The sequence below is a fragment of the Lissotriton helveticus genome, chromosome 9, assembly GCF_964261635.1.
Source record: "Lissotriton helveticus chromosome 9, aLisHel1.1, whole genome shotgun sequence".
NCBI classification, from domain to species: Eukaryota; Metazoa; Chordata; class Amphibia; order Caudata; family Salamandridae; genus Lissotriton; species Lissotriton helveticus.
In genome coordinates, this window is record NC_136070.1 from 232,779,457 (window position 1) to 232,800,690 (window position 21,234).

The 21,234-nt window shown below is 47.8% G+C and overlaps 1 protein-coding gene and 1 long non-coding RNA gene across 9 annotated transcripts in view; one reads left to right on the forward strand and one right to left on the reverse strand.

Moving 5' to 3' along the window:
- Positions 1–21,234, reverse strand: part of PAK6 (p21 (RAC1) activated kinase 6) — a 387,653-nt gene that overhangs the window by 212,088 nt on the left and 154,331 nt on the right. For 2 of the 8 annotated variants that reach the window (XM_078659786.1, XM_078659783.1), the window contains exon 1: positions 3,642–3,965. The exons of 4 other annotated variants lie outside the window; for them this stretch is intronic. The gene's annotated coding sequence lies outside the window, so the exon portion shown is untranslated. Of the gene's footprint in view, positions 1–2,801; positions 3,093–3,641; positions 3,966–21,234 lie in introns of those variants that run through there. 2 more of the 8 variants (XM_078659781.1, XM_078659787.1) reach the window with 2 other exon arrangements.
- LOC144781127 (uncharacterized) overlaps positions 3,231–21,234 on the forward strand; it is a 140,254-nt gene continuing 122,250 nt past the window's right edge. Inside the window, exon 1 of the long non-coding RNA XR_013600885.1 lies at positions 3,231–3,361. This is a non-coding gene — a long non-coding RNA (uncharacterized LOC144781127). The remainder of the gene's footprint in view (positions 3,362–21,234) is intronic.

Here is a 21,234-nt window from a genome sequence, read left to right on the forward strand (position 1 = left end):
AGTGGAGCCCCTTGTACCTTGCAACGTATTTTGCTGCAATGCTGCAGGATACGAGTCTTTGTTTTCTGTGTGGTCTGGCCTATGTACATAAAGCCGCACGGGCACATTATAGCGTAGATAACTCCCATGGTATTGCAGTTGGTGTGGTGTTGCATTGTGTGGGTGTGATTGTTGTACGTACAAGTTTTTAATTCAGATGCCATTTTACAGGCTTTGCAACTGCCACATTTAAAATGTCCCAAGACAGGGGGTATATTCCATAGTGATGTTTGGCTTTCTGTCCTTTTTTGATTAAACATGGAGTGCACTACAAAGTCTTTGACACTTCTACCTTTACGGAATGCATGCATTGGGGGTTCAGTTAGACCTATTTCTTCCGCTACAAGATGCCAATGTGCATTACCAGTCCCTTGTTTACTTCTAGACCGGACCTGAACAAGTATGGTCCTTCCTCAATGTCTAATGCGTTCCAATTGGCTGGAATCACCACATGTGACACGAGTCACTAACGCGGAAGCAGCAGCCGAGTTAGACCGCTGTTTTCCGCCTGTGGAAGCGACTGCTCCTCGCGCTAGACGCCGTTCCCGCTAGACGCTGCCTGCGATCACCGGGGCCAGGAACTACACGTACCTAGGTAAGCAGGCTCCCCACAATACATAGGGAGGGTGCACCTCCGGTCAGCTCACAGACCGGGTGTACATGAGTGAGAACGCTAATCGGCGCTTTAGTAGAGAAATGCCTAATAATAGAGGGTTTCTAATATACCCCCTTGTCATCTTCCCTATACCAGGTGACATTAACATTAACAACTATAAACTGAGGCGATATCTTCCCCCAGCCACCGGATTGCCCGCGGGGGCACCGGTAGGACTGCCCTATCAAAAATCATCTTTTGGTAAGTTTTATTCTGCACCTTGATTGCATAATAATTCACTGTTAAGACTGGGGTTTGAACATGTGCTCCTCCCCAACAGGTACTGTAACTAAGAACAGATTGACCTACTCGGTGTATTATTCCCCAAGACAGTAGGTGAGTCTAATATCTTGCCTTACTATAGATATGATATTGAGTGTCAGTTGCCCTTGGGAGATGGGAACTGATACTGTTCCAATATCTTCTATATCCCACAGGTGATTCATACCCTGAAACCTTGAATTGAATTCTCAGTTGACCAGCTTGATTGGTAATGTACCCTGTAACATACACTCAGACCACACCCTTGTAAATATTTATTCATGAAGATTCTAATAGCAACTTCCCCTTTTATACTCTAGGTGCCCGATCCAGACCATTCATTGGACCACGGCCAAGCCAGCTCTCTACCCCCCTTCCCCCGCCCCTTCCCACCCCCGTCCTGAGGAAGACCCGCCGCCGAGGTCCCAACAACCCATGAGCACCAGGGTCGAAACGTCGATGCTTTTATAACCACTGTGCCTGTACCCAATACGTCCCCCCCACCCCCTCCAACCAAGTGTGTGGACAGGCACACACTAATAGCGGAAGGTTGCCCGCTTTGTTCTACTGTAAATATTAGAACTATGCACTTAATTTCTTCTTTTCCTTCTCTAAACACTTGAGCACCCTTTACTCTCTCACTGACTATACTTAATAGTCCTTGCACCGTTTTCTGACTACTATTGTTTTATAAAAATTGTAAATAAATATGTAATATTCTTCAAAAGTACATTCTTAGAGTGTGGTAACAATTTTTTGAAATTGTTAATATACCAGGGTATTTGCTCATTTTCATTTAATGTGGAGCTAATTCAGATAAGATGTATATCTCCCTCATTTAGCTTGAGTCTAAGTATGTTGATTTAATTTGCATTTTTAGAATTTAAAAATACCTTTCATGTAAAGTTTGTTTCCTGATTGATAGTCAAGGACCACTGTTTCGTAAACAATACATGACAGTAACCCGATTCAAGGCCCCATTCTCCCGATTTTTTATTTTTTTAATCTCCCTATTTGCTCTTCTGAAATGTTGGCATGTATGTGAACAGAACATGCATGAGAGGCTTATTTCATACCCCTGTAAACTGAACTCATTGTAGTCTACTGCTCCTCCTGCCCTATAGTGCTTGACCTTCCAAGGTTCATCCAAGTACTCTTATAAGTGTTTTCTCTAACAGCAGTACTGCCATTCAAAGCAGTGTGTGAGGACAACCAAACAACTGAACAATGCACATTCCATTCATTCCCTTCAATCACGAGACACAATTAGGAATGCAAATTGATACATAAGTAAAGCATCTGCATCAATAACAACTAACTTCCTTCTAGACTAGAAACTGCATGCAACTGATCACTACACCAGCTCGAATAATGTTGCCTATTGTACAACTAAGACTGCAAACTAACTCTGGCTAAACAGACTATAGTGCTAGTCACCCGCAAAGCGCTTCGACACTTCGTCAGAGGTAGTAGGCTCTATAAGTTCACAATCCTACGTCCCACGGGGTACAAAATGTAGAAGCAAGCTCTCGCGCTGTACAGTTCCATGTGAAGATAAGTGAGCCAGTCCAGATTCCTTTGCATGCTCGTGGCACTGTCTACCCCTTCATAAATTCAGGACCCCGTGTACCAGAATGCCCTGGAGTGGTTGAGACACTCGTACATAAACAGTGGGAAATGACAGCTCTGCAAACGTTGCCTGCAGCGGGGTGGGCAACGCCACAAAACAAAACGTTTTTCCAACACCTAAGAAAGAAAGGGATTGAAACCTCGGTCATGACAAAGATCAATTTAATTTTTTTTTAAAACACGGCTTCAAAACATGGGTTCGCGAGGCGCAGCTTACCTTGAAGTCTTCTGTCCTCGGGGAGTAGCTCGCGATACCAAAAGCCTGAAGCAGATTTTGCCGAATTCAGAGGCTCCTGGAGGATGGGGTGCGGAGAGGCAGCAGGGGACGGGGGAGGCGAGCAGGCGTGTTTGCACAGCGCCTTTCTCACCTAGCTGCGAGTTTGATTTCAGGGTGTGGTTGGTGAGACACCCAGGCCATAGGCTGCCGAGTTTCAACTTCTGCCGCAGCAATTGGTTTGAACCTCAGCACGAGGTGAGAGCGCAGGGAGGGAGGGCAGAGTGCACTGTGCCCGAGCCAAAGAATGGAAATCATATGTGCGTGTGACAGGGAAACCACACGAGCGCCGGGTCTCGCCTCCTCGAGAGGCTGCCACACTAATAACCAGCCGTCTCGCTCGCGCTCCTTGCAGTCTCTGCCGCCCCGGGGCACCGACCTGGCTCCTCTAATGAGGTCCCAGCTCTGCTGCCGAGCACCTGCTGCCTTCCCCAGCGAGAGCGGCTTTCAGATTTCAAATCGAGTTTAATATATGGCTGGAAAATACCTTCATGCCCAGCAGGGTAAGCTTGCTGACTTTCAAAAGCTATTTTAAGGTAAATTTGGGGGTAGGAAATTGCGTCGGGGGACAGGTCAACAATACAGACCTCTTGAGTTTCCCAGGTGTGCAGTGCACACAGTCCATATATTTTGGCACTCTCGAACTTTGTAGTACTACAATTCCCAGAATGTAAATTAAAAAAAGTGCAAAGTTCAGTTCGAAATGCATATTAAACTGGAAAGATGCCCTCGATAATCGGAGCAGAAAGTAATTTTAAATATAACTAAAATTGCGGGGCTTACCTTTACAAGCCCTGATCACCTGGTACTGGTACTAGGTTTAGGTCAACAGCTGTCTCGGTGCCACCTCTGAGGGAACACGGTACCATTCTGGGTTTCTCTTTTACAAATCGTTTTCAGGTGCCTAGACTACTTGGTTAAGTTGAGAGGAACACCGACTACAACTCCCACAATGCACTGGGTTGATAAATGAAAGCTCGGGGTTGGGAAATGGGGTCCTCGATGACGCAGTCAGCTAGCAACTTTTACCCACATTATATTTGTGTGAGCGTAGACGACAACTCCCAGAATGCAGCATGTTGGTAAATACAACTCTGAGAAGAAAAGCGGTGCAGCAGGGGCGCGCGGGGGGACCCAGGGAGAGCCAGGCGCGAGCCGGTCTCTCCCTGGGCAGGTTCGCGCGAGGAACATAACAGGTGGCTGATTAGCGCAGAGGGAAAAGGGGAAGTCAGGCGGGGATTATTAACTGCGTGGCGGGAGGCGTGAAGGGAGGTTGTTTTGCGCGGTACCTGGGTCATGGAAGAAGCGGCGGAGGTTAGGCGGGCGGTTCAACTCCTCTGTGCAGCAGGGCGGGAGGATTTGTTGATGCCCGGCGTCCCGGAGGAGGCGTGGGTCGGCTTGTCCCGCCCCCCTCGCAAAGCTGCGGAGGGCGTCGCCAGGGCGGTGGAGGCGTGTCTGTCGCCGGGCCCTGAGGACGACGACGACGGCGAGGCGGCCATGCCGGCCGATGGGCCTGGGCTTGTTCTGCAGGCCGAGGAGGCAGGACCCCCGCCGTGTGACCCGGGCGCCCTCCAGCAGGTATGTGAAGCCCCTTTTTTACCTGCTTGTTCACGAGGGGCGCCCGGGGGGAGGCGGGGGCGTTCTGCGGGCCGCTTGACACCGCGTCCAGGCGGTCCCGCTGTTGGGTCGTCGGGGAAGCAGCAGGCGGGGCCCAGGCCCAAGCGAGGGCGCAGCGCAGAGCCGCAGGGGCGCGCGCACGCCCCCCCCACTGCTGTGGTGTCTCTTGCCCCTCTGTCCTCTGTGCCGCCTTTGCCGGCTGGGGGCCCTCCATGTTTATGGATCAATGGGCAGTGTTACCTGCTCTCACCGGCCGTGTCGGGGCCTGTCTCTGCCCCCCCTCACGTTGTTGGCCCCCCTCACTCGGTTCTCATTGATGCTGGGCACTCCCGGGTTGCGATGCCTTTGCGCCCCCCCCCTGAGGCCCCGCCCCCGGCTCCTGCTGTGGTCCAGGTGGGTGCTACACATGCCACGCCGCATCCCACGGCCCCTGAGGCTGTTGTAACTGGTGCTCCTTGCCCCCGGCCCCCCCCCACCCCTAAGTCCATGACCTTGGGGGGCAAGGGCATGCTGCGCAAAGGGGCGCCCCCGGCCACTGGTCAGTCTCTGTTCCCGGTCCCCAGGGGCCGCCCGGGTGGGCTTCTGGGTGGTCCTGAGGCTGGGTCGGTGGGTGGATTAGGGCTGGCGTCGGGGGGTGCGTGCGGTTCTCATGTTGGGGGTGATGTTTTAGGGGCTGTTTCCTCGTCTGGCTCGAGCGGCCGCAGTTTTCACTCTGCGCCTTCGGCTGGGCGGCTGTTGGCTGTTTCTACGGGCCCGGGAACTGTCCACACGGCTGTTTCCAGTGGTGGGCTTACAGGGGGGCTGTCTGGAGCGGACGGCTCTTCTACAGCTTTCAGTGCACATAGCTTTCAAAACATCGACTGGCAATTTTATGATGGGGGTATTGGTGATGGGGCTATGCCCAGTGGGAGTGAACAGGTTGCATTTTCTGATGAAGCTTTCTGTGGGAGTTTTCGTGATGATGATTTGGAAGAAGGGGAATTGAGAGAGACAGATGTTGGGTTTTTGGCAGCACGGGCCCAGGGGGGTGGGTTAGGGCAACCCGCTGTTTCTCGTGTTTTGCAGGAGTCTCGAGCGGACCTTGCGGGTGTACGAGGGGCAGTGTGGTCTGGACCTTCTCAGCGGGATCGTGGGGCCGTCGCCCAGCAGTCGGAGCAGTTACCAAGAGGTAAGAATGGGTGGTGGTCAGTGTGGCAACCTAGTGAGAGTCTCCCGGTTAAGAGTACAAGATCTGTTGGTACGGGTGATGGGGTTGTGGTTGAGCGAGTCGCTCTGGCACCGAGGCTTGAGCGGCCCGTAATTTCAAATGTGCAACCTAGGGAGAGTCTCCCTGTTAAGAGTACGAGATCTTGTGGTACGGGTGATGGGGTTGTGGTTGAGCGAGTCGCTCTGGCACCGAGGCTTGAGCGGCCCGTAATTTCGAATGTTTCTACTGTACAAGTGGCAAAAGAAGTTTCTATATCGGGGGATGGCGGGGTGGCTGCCACTCGGGTAGCGGAGGATAGTATCCTACCGAAAAAGTTGCCTTATTCTGGGGTGGGGATGCCCTTGGGGTCCCATTTGTCGGAAAAAACGAAGACTCTGATCTGGTCTGGGGCTTTTGTGGATGTTTTTCGACTTCTCCACAGGGATGTCCAGGCAAAAGAAGGGTCGAAAGAGGAGGAATTAGAATTGGCTCGGAGGCCTCGTGTTCCGAGGTCTATAGAGAACTGGACTTCGGCCTTTCTCATTTATGCCAGCGTTTATTGTCAACGTCATCCTGAGAAAGCAATAGACATGTTTAAATATGCAGATGTCATCCGCAAGGCTCACAGTTATTTTGGCGGCTTTGCTTGGTTGTCCTACGATGACGAATTTAGGGCGCGCATGGCCGCTTTCCCTGAGCGTTCGTGGGGTACGGTTGACTCTGAGTTATGGTTGCAATGGATGGCATCGGCAAACCCTCCTGCTACGACCCACACAGCCAGCGGGCAGCCTGTGTTTTATCGGCCCTTTTCAGCTCGCCCCGCTCAATCTGGGGCGGGGGTTTGGGGCAGAGGTCAATCAGCCGCTTCCGGCACTTGCTGGCATTTTAACAGGGGTTCCTGTAACAGACCCGCTTGCAGGTATAAACATGAGTGTTCGCAGTGTGGAGGGAAGCATGCCCTCACCCAGTGTTTTCCCGGCCAGAGATGGGGTGATCAGGGACGGGGTTCTGGGGGCAGGGGGCAGCAACATCAGTCTGTTTACAAGGGCCCCTACTCCTATTAGGCAGGAGGTTCTCGATCTCTGGCTGGTGGATTATCCGGATTTTGAGGCCGCTAAGATTTTGTCTTGGGGTTTCAAAATTGGGTTTCGGATTGGGTATCAGGGACCCAGGGTGGGCAGGTGGTCGGACAATTTGAAGTCTGCGAAGGAGAGTCCACATGTGGTGCGGAAGAAACTGGATGCAGAGCTTGCGGCTGGTAGGATTGCTGGTCCTTTTGTGGATTGTCCCCTGCCTGACTTGATTGTATCACCCCTGGGTGTGGTGCCCAAGAAGGCGGAAGGGGAGTTTCGTCTTATCCATCACCTGTCCTGGCCCGAGGGTTCATCAATCAATGACTTTATTGATCCAGCTGACTCAACTGTCAATTATGCTTCGGTGGACGATGCCTTGCGGCTCGTGCGCACGGCTGGTGTTGGGGCTTTGCTGGCGAAGAGCGGCATTCAGTCGGCTTTCCGGCTATTGCCCATTCACCCTTGGGATTTCAGTCTGTTAGGAATGCATTTTGATGGTAGTTTCTACGTGGATCGGGTGTTGCCCATGGGCTGTTCAGTGTCATGCTCCCTGTTTGAAACTTTCAGTACCTTCCTACAGTGGCGATTCACTTTTGTTAGTGGCCACGCGTTGGTCTGTCATTACCTTGATGATTTTCTTTTCATTGGGGAGGGTTGCTCTGGGCAGTGTCAGTCGGCTTTGAACATCTTTCAGGCTCTAGCGGAGGAATTGGGTGTCCCCTTGGCGCCGGACAAGACAGAGGGTCCCTGTACGTCCCTGACTTTTTTGGGGATCGAAATTGATACTCTGTCTATGATGGCGAGACTGCCTGTGGCTAAAGTGAAGGAAATGTCTGCTTTCATACATCTGGTGTTGGGGGAGCGGAAAGTGGTTTTGAAAACTGTTCAGAAGTTGTTGGGTTATCTCAATTTTGCTTGCCGGGTTGTTCGGGCGGGCAGGACGTTCTGCAGACGTCTGGGTCTGTCCATGTCCGGAGCAAGCCTTCCCCATCATAGGGTGCGCATTACCACCGCTGTGCGTGCCGATTTGACTGTCTGGCTTCGTTTTCTGCAAGACTTTAATGGCGTGTCCTTGTTTTTTGCGGATGAGGACATGGTGTGGCAAGTACAGTTGTTCACTGATGCGTCAGGGGCTCACGGATTCGGAATATTTTGGGAAGGTCGATGGTGCGCGGCCGGCTGGCCGGCGCACTGGAAGGATCAGGGTCGCAGCATTGCGTTTCTGGAGCTCTTCCCGCTGCTGGTTGCTTTGCACCTATGGGGGGATGAGTTTCAGAATCGTTCCGTCTTGTTTCACGTGGACAATTTGGCTGTAGTACACCTTGTCAATCACCAAAAGGCTCGCGATTTGCGGGTTTTGCGGCTCCTGCGCGCATTCATGCTGCGGTGTCTGCAACTGAATATTGTCTTTAAAGCGCGGCATGTTCCTGGTACTTCTAATTGCATCGCTGACTCTTTGTCTCGCTTTCAGTGGTCCGAGTTCCGCAAGTTAGCTCCTGGGGCGGACCTGGCACCAACAGCGATCCCACAGTACGTATGGGACCTGGGGGATTGAGGGTTCACCACTTGGTGGAAAATTCTGTGGCTGAATCCACCAGGCGGGGTTATGTGAAAGCCTGGTCTGAGTTTCTGCAGTTTTGTAAGGTTTCGATGGGGCCGTTCAGGGCTGGTTGGTCTGATGAACAATGCATCTTGCAGTTTGTTTTACAGCTGGCGGACAAAGGCCTGTCGCCCAATACCATTTCGGGTAAATTGGCTGGGGTTTCTTTTTATGGACAGCTTTGGTGGGGGAGGGATCCGGTTGGGGGGGTGTTGGTTCGTAAATTGTTGAAAGGTTTGGCCAGGCTCCGGGCTGGGGGTCAGCAGCTCCGGCAGCCTGTGACGTTTGAATTGCTCCAGTTGATGTTGCTGGAACTGGAGGTGTGTTGTCATGATGCTTTTGAGTGTGCCAAATTTCGTTTGTGTTTTGTGTGGTTGTTCTTTGGGGCATTTCGGGCATCAGAGTTGCTGGGGTTGCGGGGCAGGGTAGGTATGACCAGCGGTGAGGTGGTGTTGGAAAGTGACAGAGTGCGACTTTGGCTGCGGGCATCCAAAACCGACCAGATGGGGAGGGGTAAGTGGGTGTTCCTTGGTAGGAGTGGGGTCTCTGCATGTTGCCCGGTTGGGGAATGGGAAGTGTTTGTGTCCTCTCCGCATTTTCTCCAGGGGTCCATATTTTGTCATGCGGATGGTAGTCCCATAGTTGCATCTCAATTGTTGGCTGTATTACGCAAGGTCTTGCTGCGTTTGGGGAAGGACCCTGTTCAGTTTGGTACCCATTCCTTCAGAATTGGTGCGGCGACGGAGGCCGCCCGCCTGGGGTGGGACTGGTCCCAGATCAGACGCATTGGTCGTTGGCGTTCCAAGTGTTGTGAAAAGTATGTGAGGAAATAGTGCATTTTTGGCTGGTCTAACATTTCTTTCTCTCCTAGGTCCCTGGCTATCAGTCGCCGGATGCAAAAGGAGGGTGTGGATACTGGGGCACTCTTTCATTAAAAGAGCAGCTTTAGCCGCTGCCAGCCAGCTTTGTGGGAGATCGCTTGGTCTGAACAGTATGACACATGAAGTCTCATGGCATGAACAGGGGGAATGCGCTGGGGTGGGCTTTTTCCCGCCTTGGCTGCTTTGGTTTCGCAGTGTTTGGGGGGCCCTCCGGATCTCCTGGTGCTACATTTGGGAGAGAATGACTTGGTTTCTCTCTCTGGGCTGACCTTGTTAAAATTAATGAAGCAGGACCTGGAAATCATCCGAACCACATGGGAGAGCACCATGCTCATATGGACTGAGTTTGTGCCCCGTTTGCACTGGCGTGGGGCACGGACCCATTCTGCCCTGGAAAAGGCTAGACGGAAAGTGAACAGGACAATGCGCCTTTTTTGTCAACATTGGGGGATATACAGTTTGAACCATTATCATTTACAAGTATCTGAACATCATTTATTTTGTGAGGACGGTGTGCATCTCTCAGCTTTGGGCCTCTCTTTTTACCTCCTTGAACTCAGGGACTTGATTAGCAAGGTTCTTCAAGTACAGTTGTGGTGTGCTCCTTCCTTTCCTTTAGGTGGGGCAGGAAAACGCTAAAGGTTTTCCTGGGTGGCGGGTTTTTGTTAGTGGGGGTGGGCAGCCTGGAGCGGGTTGGCCATCCTGAAGGGTAGCGTTGGGTAGGCTAGGGTTAGTAGGCAGGAGTTTGTTCGGGGTTTTGGGATTTAGGTTTCGTAGGCTCACTGTAGAGTTGAATTATGTAAATAATAAATAAATAATGAATATGTTTATGATATTGATGATGCACCTGTCCTAAAATAAAAGTGGCCTTTCTTGCTCCTAAAAGAAGGTGTGGACAATGTTTTCTTGCGCGAGGGGGGACCCAGGGAGAGCCAGTCTCTCCCTGGGCAGGTTCGCGCGAGGAACATAACAGGTGGCTGATTAGCGCAGAGGGAAAAGGGGAAGTCAGGCGGGGATTATTAACTGCGTGGCGGGAGGCGTGAAGGGAGGTTGTTTTGCCCCACCCACCCTCCCTCTTTTTTCTTTTTCTTTATTTATTTCTGGGCTTGTTATTTTGCGGTGCTCTAGGCACTGTTTAGTTTAGGTAGGTTTGCCACTGTTAGGATGGGTGCCTTTGTTCTTTTGTAGGCGGGTTTTTGTTAGTGGGGGTGGGCAGCCTGGAGCGGGTTGGCCATCCTGAAGGGTAGCGTTGGGTAGGCTAGGGTTAGTAGGCAGGAGTTTGTTCGGGGTTTTGGGATTTAGGTTTCGTAGGCTCACTGTAGAGTTGAATTATGTAAATAATAAATAAATAATGAATATGTTTATGATATTGATGATGCACCTGTCCTAAAATAAAAGTGGCCTTTCTTGCTCCTAAAAGAAGGTGTGGACAATGTTTTCTTGCGCGAACTGACTCGCCAGGTAAGCTTGTTTTACTGCAAGACAGTGCACCCCTAGCATGCTCTCGAGTCCTGTGGTGGGCATGCCGTGTCTCCGAGCCAGTGCGGAGGGATCCTGCCTGCTACGCTGGCGCTGAACCCCAGGTGATACGCATGCGACGCGCGCTGAGTCAGGGAAATAAAAGATTCTCTTTGAGTGACTCAGGAGGGCAGGCGGCAGAGCATGAAAGGGCGGGAGGGGGGCGGCGCAGGTAGAGAAAGAGGCACGATGAAACGGCTGTTCGCAAGCGAATGCGTGGCACGTTCCCTGACTGCATAATGCGAACAGGGAGTCGAAATATTTCCCAGGAATCATGAAATTTTGATTAGCTGTTTTCACATGTATATTTGATACAGCTATATTTCTGCTAAAGACTGCGCTGTAGATAACCTTTTAATACATTTTATATTATCTGAAACTCACGGATAAAACAGAATTTTTTTAGTGTATCTTCTTCGTTTTTTATATATTTATTTATATTTATCTATAATATATATTTGTCCTTGGTGTGAAGTTCAATGCTTTTTATACTTTTCTATTTTACTTGTTCGTATTTTTCAATAGCCTTTTCAATGTTACACTGCTGGTTAAACCTGTATGTCCAGCCGCGGTGGTCTTCATTTTTGCACCTACTTCGCAGAGCCACATTACCTGCAGCGAGCGACACCGTTGATTATCCATATCATCATACATGCTCTCTCCAATACGACACTTGCAGCAGCAAGTCTCATGCTTGACCTAAACAAATGAAAACACATCACTCCAACACTTAAGAAAGTACAGTGACTCTGTCTCCAAGCCTTATTCATATTCATGACATGGGGCGCCATATACGATCCCACAGGGCTGACAGCCCTCCAAACACAAAATAGAAATGAACTACCACAGCGCCACAATAAAAGCAGGGACATCACTAGATTGGTAAGAATAACTACAATAAAGCAAACCGGATGACAAGTCTTCTCCATCTATGTTTGAAGGATCTGAAACAACTACCCCAATCAGGAGCGTAGCTTTGGGGGAGGAGGGTGTTTGTGGGTCAACGTGGCCATCAGCAGAAACCACTGACTCAACATCGTCTCCTATGCCCACGACACCTCACCAACAAACCCACAGCCACCGCATTCAACTTTCAGAGTGGATTGAAGGCTGTTTCTACCTGGATGAAAGACAGCTGCCTCAAGCTCAACTTGAATAAGACCGAAGTACTCCTCCTGGGACCCGCCCCCTCAGCCCGAGAAAACTCCTTTTGGCCTGCCGCACTAGGAACTCCTCCTGCCCCTACGGACCAAACACAAATCTCCTCGCTCATAATGAACCACCAAATCAACGCAGTATCTTCATCCTGCTTCCACACGCTCTGCCTGCTTCGAAAGACATTCAGATGGATCCACACAGAATTCAGAAAGACGGTCACCCACACTCTCCTCACCAGCAGACTTGACTACGTCAACGCACTTTGTGCCGGAATCACCCCGAAGCAGCTCAGGAAACTACAGAACGTCCAAAACGCAGCAGCCAGACTGAACCTCGGCATCCCCCACCACAGACACATAACGCAACACCTCTGACAACTCCACTGGTTCCCAATCAACAGGAGAATAACATTCAAGCTCCTGACATAAGCCTACAAAGCTCTCCACAACGCAGGAGCAGCATATCAGAACCACCACCTCGCACTCCACGTGCTTGCCAGACAACTTTACTCCGCCCAACTTGCCCTGGCGTCCATCCCAGGGATCCACAAGACCAGAACTGGAAGAAGATCCTTCTCCATCTCCCCGTTGATGACACAATTCAGGAAGGACCTCAAGACCTGGCTCTTCGACTGAACCACCACGCCCAGACGGACGAGCAGCCCCTCCCACCCCCTTAGCACCTTGAGACCCTCACGAGTGAGTAGCCGTGCTATATAAAATCCTGATTGATTAATTGGTGTTACACCCCCTAACAAATGTATTTTTAATTAATAGTTGGGTACAGGTACTTTCAGTCCGGTTTTGTGATATGGCAGTTGGATTTCAGCTGGATTTTTTTTACATACACAGAGACAAAAACGCACACACACACTCTCACTCTCTATTTTGCAAGTCCTCAAAAATATTGATTATTTTACAAAATATTGTGTTTTTCTCTTAGTACTCCTACTAATCTGCTGTCCTCTCCCTTTCCACTGCATCTTAGGCCCCTCTCATGCACCCTGCTTGTCATATAATGTATTTAAACATTACATGACAGCATGGTTGTCTAAAAATCTAAAGCTTACACACCTCCAGTCTTACTGACCAAGCTACTCCCCTGCCCCCAACCTTCAGCAGTTCAAAAAGGAGCTAAAGACCCACCTCTTGTGCGGGAACATTACATCCCCAAGAACTAGGTCTTCCCACAACTCCATATCCTGCTTCATTGTAAATGATCCTATATCCTATTTCAGGGCTCTGTGGCTTTATAGGTAGGCTTAATCTCTAAAGATAACTATACATATATACATTTATTGAGGCTGGTGATAGTTCTTTTTCTGGTATCCATCTCCAACTGTCCTCTTGGACCCCCACCCACGATGGCATCTGGTGATGATCCCTATAGCATAATATGGTCAAAGTAAGCATCATTTGGCATCATGTAGCCCATTTCCAGCATAATGATAGCCATGTTCAACACTTTTATTAGGTATGATGGAGTCTAATCCTTGCATAATGTTGGTCCTAGAATTACAGCAGCCACCGTCAACGTGTTGTGGGCATCGGCTGACATCGTGGAACTGACTTCTGGCATAAAGGTAATCTATTCTTGACATACTATAGACAACCTTTGCCACAATGGAGCTCATTCTAGCATTCTCTGCTGTGTTTTAACAGCCCCTCTTCTGTAATCTTTATCTCCCTCTGCTGTACTTTTTGCCCTTTGCTGCTATCTCTGTTCATGCTTCTTTATGCACTTTATGGGTGTGCTCTCTGCAGTGCTTCATTTGAGCCGAGGGGGGGGGCAAACACAAGATGATGGGCGAAGTGTTGAAACTTTTCAACCACTCGCCCCCAGTCAAGAGATCTGGGTTAATCTGTCATTCTTTAGCTCAATATGTCACCTCCGTTTGGACCCAGCCATATCCAAATCAATCTTGATCCTGCTCCACAGGGGAGCGGTCCAGCCTGAACTGCTAAGCCAGGTCCTCCCTTGACCGGAAACAAACATCCTAGGACCGGTTTCGGGGTACCACCCTTCATCAGCCAGGCTAGCTTGAATCCAGTGAAACAGTGAGCAAGGGACCCAAGTCTGGGCATACCATTGGCTTAGGGCATACATAGCATAGCAAACACAACAAGACTATGGACGGAGTGTTGAAACTTTTCAACCACTCACTCCAAGTCAAGAGATCTGGGTTAAATCCATTGTTCTTTTGCTCACTATGCCACCCCAGTTTGGACTCGGACATATGCAAATCAGTCATGCTGGGGGGCAATGCCATTTATTTTTGGGACCAGCACTTATTTTTCTACATAAGGTAATTACCGAGTTCAAGAGCGGGGAAAAAACACCAATCCGAGAGAAAGGGGAAGATGGCAAAACCGTCAGAAAGGGAGAAAGCAAACACCTGCAAGAGGGAGACAAAGGGGCAGGAATTGGATAAAAGGCTACCGGCCTTGGTACTTGGCACGCCGACACTTAATTGCACCAGACGCCGGCTTCTGAGCTGGGCACTCTTTCTTTCACAATGAAACACTGCCCTCTCTGTGCCCCTCACCTCTCCCCAGATTGAATCTCGTCTCAGCTGAGCGCTCCGCAACTTGCAGTACTGAGCTCTTTTGTCCCCATTGGCTGTGTTCTGTGGCCCGCCCTCTCGCGACCTTTGATTTATCCTGATTACCTTCCAATGTTCAGGTTTTTGAAACCGGGACCACCGAGGTTAAAGCTTCTGTATTTGCCAATGCTTGTTTGAGTTGTACTCATTCCCACCATGTTAGTTTGCATTTCTCTAACTTCCCTTCTGAGCAGCAGTCCTGGTGGCCTCTTCTCTGTTGCCACGCTACACCGTTCCCGAAACCCAAATCACATTACACGCGGCTCAGAAAACACTTCAAGGCGAAACCCACTTTGCGCTGAACTTTACGCTGAAGAAGGGGGCGTGGCCGAAATCATTGTGCTAAATTCTGGCCTTTCTGGACCAAACTCTTACCCCATCTCTGTTTGAAGTAAACTGTTCAATCAAATAAAGCATCCCGAGGGCGACACAAGCCCTTGACAAAATTATTAATTAAACACGTTTTTCACCCAGCCCATCAGTATAATGCTGGTCGTGGAGTGCAATGGATTTGCCCATCACATGACAGCATGCAGGGTGCAGGTCATAAAACACGCCACTCTGAGTCGCCTCCAGGAAACTCCCTCTGTGCACCCTGGCTCTCTATTACATCCGGCTGGGTGCAGCCTTGAGCAGAGAGTAAACAGGAGCGATGTCATCTGGAATTTTACATGGACATTGTGTGAGGTGTGATGCTGCTATTGTCCTGCAGGGGTGAATAGGGTACACATAGGGGGAGGGTGTTTTTGTATGGCTGTGTTGGGCATGGGTGCCCTGGTGGAGTGGCTGAACATGCATATGTAATACATGCAAGTGGGGCACTTCCATGTCCTATGGATATGTAGTGCATCTGTGGGATGCTTCTACAGGGACGTGTGGTGCACAGGGGAGGCCTCCACGTGGAAGTGTAGTGCATCAAAGCTCTCCTCAACAGGTGCATCATGTAAAAGTAAAGGCCAATAGTGACAAGACCTATAAAACGTTAAATGTTAAAGTGCGGTATCATGTGCAAAAAAAGCATAATGTGCTTTGTCAATTGAATAGAAGCCCCGTCACAAGGGCAACATGGGAGTAAGGTTAAACCATGTGCTTGTCTGAGGAAAACCTACTAGGTAATGTATTGTAAAGAACCTAGTCAGATATAAATCTTAGTTCTGGGTTCTTTATCCATGTTAGATATGATTCCATATCTGGAACAGCAGAGAGGTACATGTCGCGAAACAGAAATCATGTCAAGTTATATTCTAATTCTCTCTCGCTCTCTCTCTCTCTCCCTCTTTGTGCAAGGAACCTTCATTTTACTAACTCTTTATCATGGGTACTGATATTACATGCAGCATTAAAGAATTGGCGTAGACCCAGATCACCAAGAGATTTCTTGACATACGCCAGCCTCGGAATAGCTGCTATATTGCTTAACAGTCCTCCACAACTTTATGTGAGAAGCTCAGCTCGGGGGTGACCCATACTTTTAACCATAATAAAATGGGGGCCAGGCTTGCAACATCCTCTAGGAAACCAGAGCCAAGTTCACTATGAGAGATAAGACTGGGCTTTGATTTGGGGATTGCAAAAAGTCTACACAGAAATTTATTTTCTGCTACTTGTAAAGAGCTTAGTCTTGCATACCCCCAAGCCCCTGCCCAGTATGTGCAAACTGAGAAGCATTAACTCCTATATAGCATGAGCATCTTCAAAAGTGGCTTATGGCCTAGCTTTTTTGCAAAGCTATAAATTGCTTCACCAGAGGCAATCATGTTCTGTGACCGTTGAGTGATCACCAATCCCAAGTAAGATTAGCATTAAAAAGGATACCCAAATAACTAATTTTGATATTTGAATGATAGGAGACCCCTCCCCCCCCATATAAATGATTTTAGAAGGGGTGTTTTTTGGCTCACTTGTCAGGACAAAATATATTTCTTTTAACCTGCAGATTACGATTCTTCATAAAATCTTTAACACTGTCTAAAAGAGCCTGTTATCCATTTGCTGTATGTGACAAAAGTACTGCGTCATCCATGTACAAAAGTATGGGGACAAGGCGGGAACCTATTTCTTGGACATCTAGGAAGTTAAAAAAGAATGTAAGGCATTAATGTAAAATAAGAATTAAAAGAGTTCTAGTATACATCCCTCTATGACCCTTCGTGTGACCCTTATGGGTTGAGTGCAATTGCCAGATTAGGTGTAACAGACTTTCATAAATGTATCCGAATTAAGTCATTTTAATCCAATTTAAATCCAATAGAAAACAGTCCAGGCCTACTGCTTCCATCATCTCCCATAATTTCCATCGTTCCACCAGGTCAACGGCACTGGAGAGGTCCATAAAAGCCATATGAATGGCACCTCCCCTCGCCTTGACATATTTTCCTAATATTAGGGACAAATTGAGCGCTTGCGCAACAGTACTGAGCTGTGGCCTGAATCCAAAGTGTAACTCTGAAAAAAAGGAGTTGTTCTCAGCCCAGTCTTCCAATTTTCCAAGAATTACTCGCCCAAGAAATGTAGCAGATAAATCTTACCATGATATAGGATGGTAATTTGCAGTCAGATTCTCATCACCTTCCATAAAAACTGGAACTCTTATTGATTACCTCCATGAATCGATGGGTCCTTTACTAATAATGACGTTAAAAACTTTAGTTAATAGAGGGAGCCAAAAAGCAGTGTTATCCTTAAACAGGCCAACAGGGACCCCATCTGTGCCAGGCACCTAACCAGCAGCAGAACTGGAGATGGCTTTGAACACATCTACTATAGACGTAGACTCAAATAATACACATTTTGCATGTGAGGGTAACACAGTACAATCTATAAAGGGTTGAATCTTTGAATTTGGATTACCCGGGTGAAAGATTTGCGAAAAGTGTTTAACCCAATCCTTTTCTCAGATATGACAATCAATTCCAGAGATAGTAACCCCCCCCCCAAAAAAAATGGGCTGTTAATAACCTCCCAAAAAGCTTTATTGTCCCTTAATTGCGCTGCCTCCTTCTAGATCTTCCAATGCTTTGAATCTAATTTCCTTCTTTCTATTTTCTAGGAAATGTAAATAGACTGACCTAATGCCGGTTGTGTTACGTGGGATTATAATAGTAGCCTTTTAAAAAGCTTCATAGCCCATAGGGGACTCTGAGTTAAATTACCTGTGGGCTGGTCGGGTTATCAGGGGTTTGACTTTAATCAACATTTTGGAGACAGATTTAGACCATTCTATAAAGCTGTCCCGGATTCTGCTAAGCGCCACCTCTTCAGAGAGACAGCACACACAATCTTCGTAATTGTAACTAACCAGTTCGGTAAAGAATTTATGTAAATCAATTTGTGCCCATTTCATCCAAACATCCTATTAGCTGAATAGGCTAGAACAAGATTAGGTTTTGACCTAGAGCTAGAGTGAGTAGGGAAAGAAAAACAAATAACTATGGGAGGATGGTCACTAAAAGGAGACGTACACACCTCGTGGCTTCCTGGATGGGAGACCAAATCCTCTGAAAGTAAAATGAAACCAATTGCACTACCCCCACCTCTGCCACAAAGGTAGGGGTACTGCAGTAACTTACCCCGTTAAGGTTTGATGAAAAAGAAAAATTATAAATAAGTACGAAGTGATTCAGAGCTTTCCCATACATTGAATGTATAAAATGATTAATGTTCTCACCCTTCCCCCTCTGTATCTCCACAAACCCAACTGCTACTGTGAGTACACTTGTCAATATGAAAATCGCCTGCCAACACAGGGAGACAAAATTATTTTCACTAGACAGTAGCTTCCATAGTGTAGCTTCTGTATATCTGAAAACAAGGGCCTTATAACATTTGAGACTAGAATAATCCGGCCCCCTTTCCTCTACCCGCAGATGATGGAAGAGCAGACACACAAAAGGATTTAAAACCCTCTACATGAATCGGGTTAATTGACCAAGTCTCTTGGCAACATATTATGTCAAAGTCACTTATAAAGGATATTCAGTTTTCGTTTATTATCTGGCGTATTCCTGCTATGGTCCATGACACAAACTGTAAGTCTGAGGATGGCTTAGGCAAAACTGGGTACATCTGTGGTTTCAGGGTCGCTGGAAAGGCCGGAGAAGAATCGGAGGGAAGTTAGGGGTTAATGGTGGTAATATTTGTTTGGAAACTAACTGACCAGAAGACATTTGTCGTCAATCAATGTCTAACAAACTTTGCAGGGGATCAAAACGATTGGAAATGGGAATTGTAGCCGAAGGGATATTGACTGAAGGGTTACTCAGCCTTGGTCTACGCCAGTTTTGGTTCAAATTTTCTTTCTCGGGTGTGTGATTTTAAAAACAAAAAACAAAAAAAAACAGTAAAGTTCATATATTGGAGTGTTGATGTAACGAGTGAGGCAAATGCGATAACAAAAAATGGATTAGATCAGGGTCTTTAAAATTTAGAATCGCGCATCCCGTCCTCGATTTTTGTTGGCAACCATCTTACCCTACGAGCCATAATAATTTTATTAGCTAAGTCTACCATACATCCTGCAGTTCGTTTACACCAATGTGCTGCTTTGTTTATTAGGCTTTGGGTATCCTCTTGAGCATTACCCTCGAGAGGAGGAACTTCCTCCTGAATAATCACATATGGTGTGCATTCTGGGGGCAAATGTAAATCACTCAATTAGCTCCTTGGTGCAATAGATGATTGTGGAACAAAACAAAGTTCAATAGGAGCCTGAGAGGCCACTGAAAGGGAAGGGGAGCAGGGCTGTTGTGTGCAGGACAGGATAGAATTTGTAGCCTGCGCCTCGAAATTAGACATTTGGGCAAGGGGTGACCAGTTATACAAATCTGTCCTTGAGGTATAGCAGCAACACCTCGACCCCTATAGCGCCAAATTGAATCTTAGTTAGGGTCTCAGTTATAGACTGAAGTTTGTCAATCAAAGATTTAAATTTTCCCACCACAATCTGGTGAAGGAAGTCCAATAGAGCCTCTACTCCTGGCCGGCTCCAGGCCTGAAATTCGTTAAAAGCAGCTGTGATTGTGGCTTTATGTTTCTCAATCTGAGGAGGACCAGGTGGTAGCAAAGAGCCATCAATTTTTGTCTGCAAAGTTGCCAAGTTACCGTGGGCTTTTAAATGTGGTTTACCTCCTTTTCTTTTAGAAGGAGGTGGTTTGTTTTCAGGGGCAGAAGCAGGATGTATAGCACCGAGATCTATAATACTTGTGTCACTCTGTGCAATGCAGGTTTTTTTTTATTTGCCCCTGGCCTTTACATTGGTTGAATGATAGAGGTGTTATATCCGTGATCTTATTCGGGTTGATAGGAGGCCCCAAAGGTTGAGCTGCAGAAGGTGTGGAAAGGGCGGTAATTCACTTTTGTACTGTCTCTATGCGATTTGTCTACCAGGTTAGTGGAATAGCTTGGTAGAGATGGCGCCCATTGTCGCGGTAAGATAATGAGTGATGGAAGAGGTAGAACCCAGAGCCTTGATCTACTCTTCTTCCCCATAGTTAAAATTGTCATAAGTATTCACCCCAAAACAGAGGAAAATGGATCAAGTCTCACCTAGGATTACACTTTACTTTAGGGAAAACACAAAGAGCAAAGCCAGGAATACGTTCCAAAACACCGAATCGTGCTGGATATCCGCAGTAATAATCCAGGACTAGTAGGGCTTTCCTTCTTTTTTGACTCGTCTGCGAACTAATATCCAGGGTCTCCTGCAGGATGGAGTGACCCTTACAAGCAACATGGGATTTTTCAAAGACTGATATCGAGGTTGATGCATGTACACAGCTTTCTTAGTTATTGAGGGATGGTGTTCCCAAATACGACACACAGTATTTATGTGGGTCACCTACTACAAACTGCTGGTGTCACAACTTACATAGCTTGAGCTTAAAGAATTACGGCTAAGGCTGCCCAAAGTATTACAATGTGAGGAGGAACAAGACCAAAAAAATCAACCAAAAATTAAATCAAAATATAAATGTATAAAGGCCTGGGGAACTGTGGCAGGGAAAACTATGAGATCAAGAAAAGCGGGTTTGAGTCTACATCGATTGGTAGAAACCGGAACTGGCAGGGGAATTCAGGGGGAAGGGGCATGGTGGCACACTACATGTGCACACAGGTGTATCCACAACCTGCAGCACTGGGTTTACAGCTGTGCTCGCCTCCATACTCCCTGATTGTGACTTTGAAGGAGTCAGTCTGAGCATGGACACTGGAATGACTCTATTTGCGGCGAGAGCAGGCGGCAATAGATCGGAGACGAATCCGTTTGTTACATTTCTAATTACACAAGCAGCAAACCTTTTTTTACATCCGCTTTGTTACATTTTTTTGTCCACAAAGGAAAATGGTGCACCATATTGTCACTGTTACAACTGTATTGAACTTCTGAGAAATGTAGAAGCAATAGACAGACAGGGCATCATATTTGGAAATGTTTTCAGCATCTGTGTGCTCTTTATTTTTTTATATTCTGGCGCAAACATCTTTTTGGACTCCAGACAGTATGCTTGCACTGTTTACTATTACGCCAGCAGTCAAACCCTCCAAAACATATTTGTTCTGCTTTTCGCCCCAGTGCAAAGTTTTTGTAATATGGCTCCAGGGGGTGGCAGAGTCCTTGAGCACAAGGCGATGGGGAAAACCACTGCCTTCCGAGCCAATGTCAAACAAAAACCTGGGCAGCATATTCTCACACAACCTCCGAGACGCCTGTTTATTCATATTTCTAGATGAATTACTTTTATG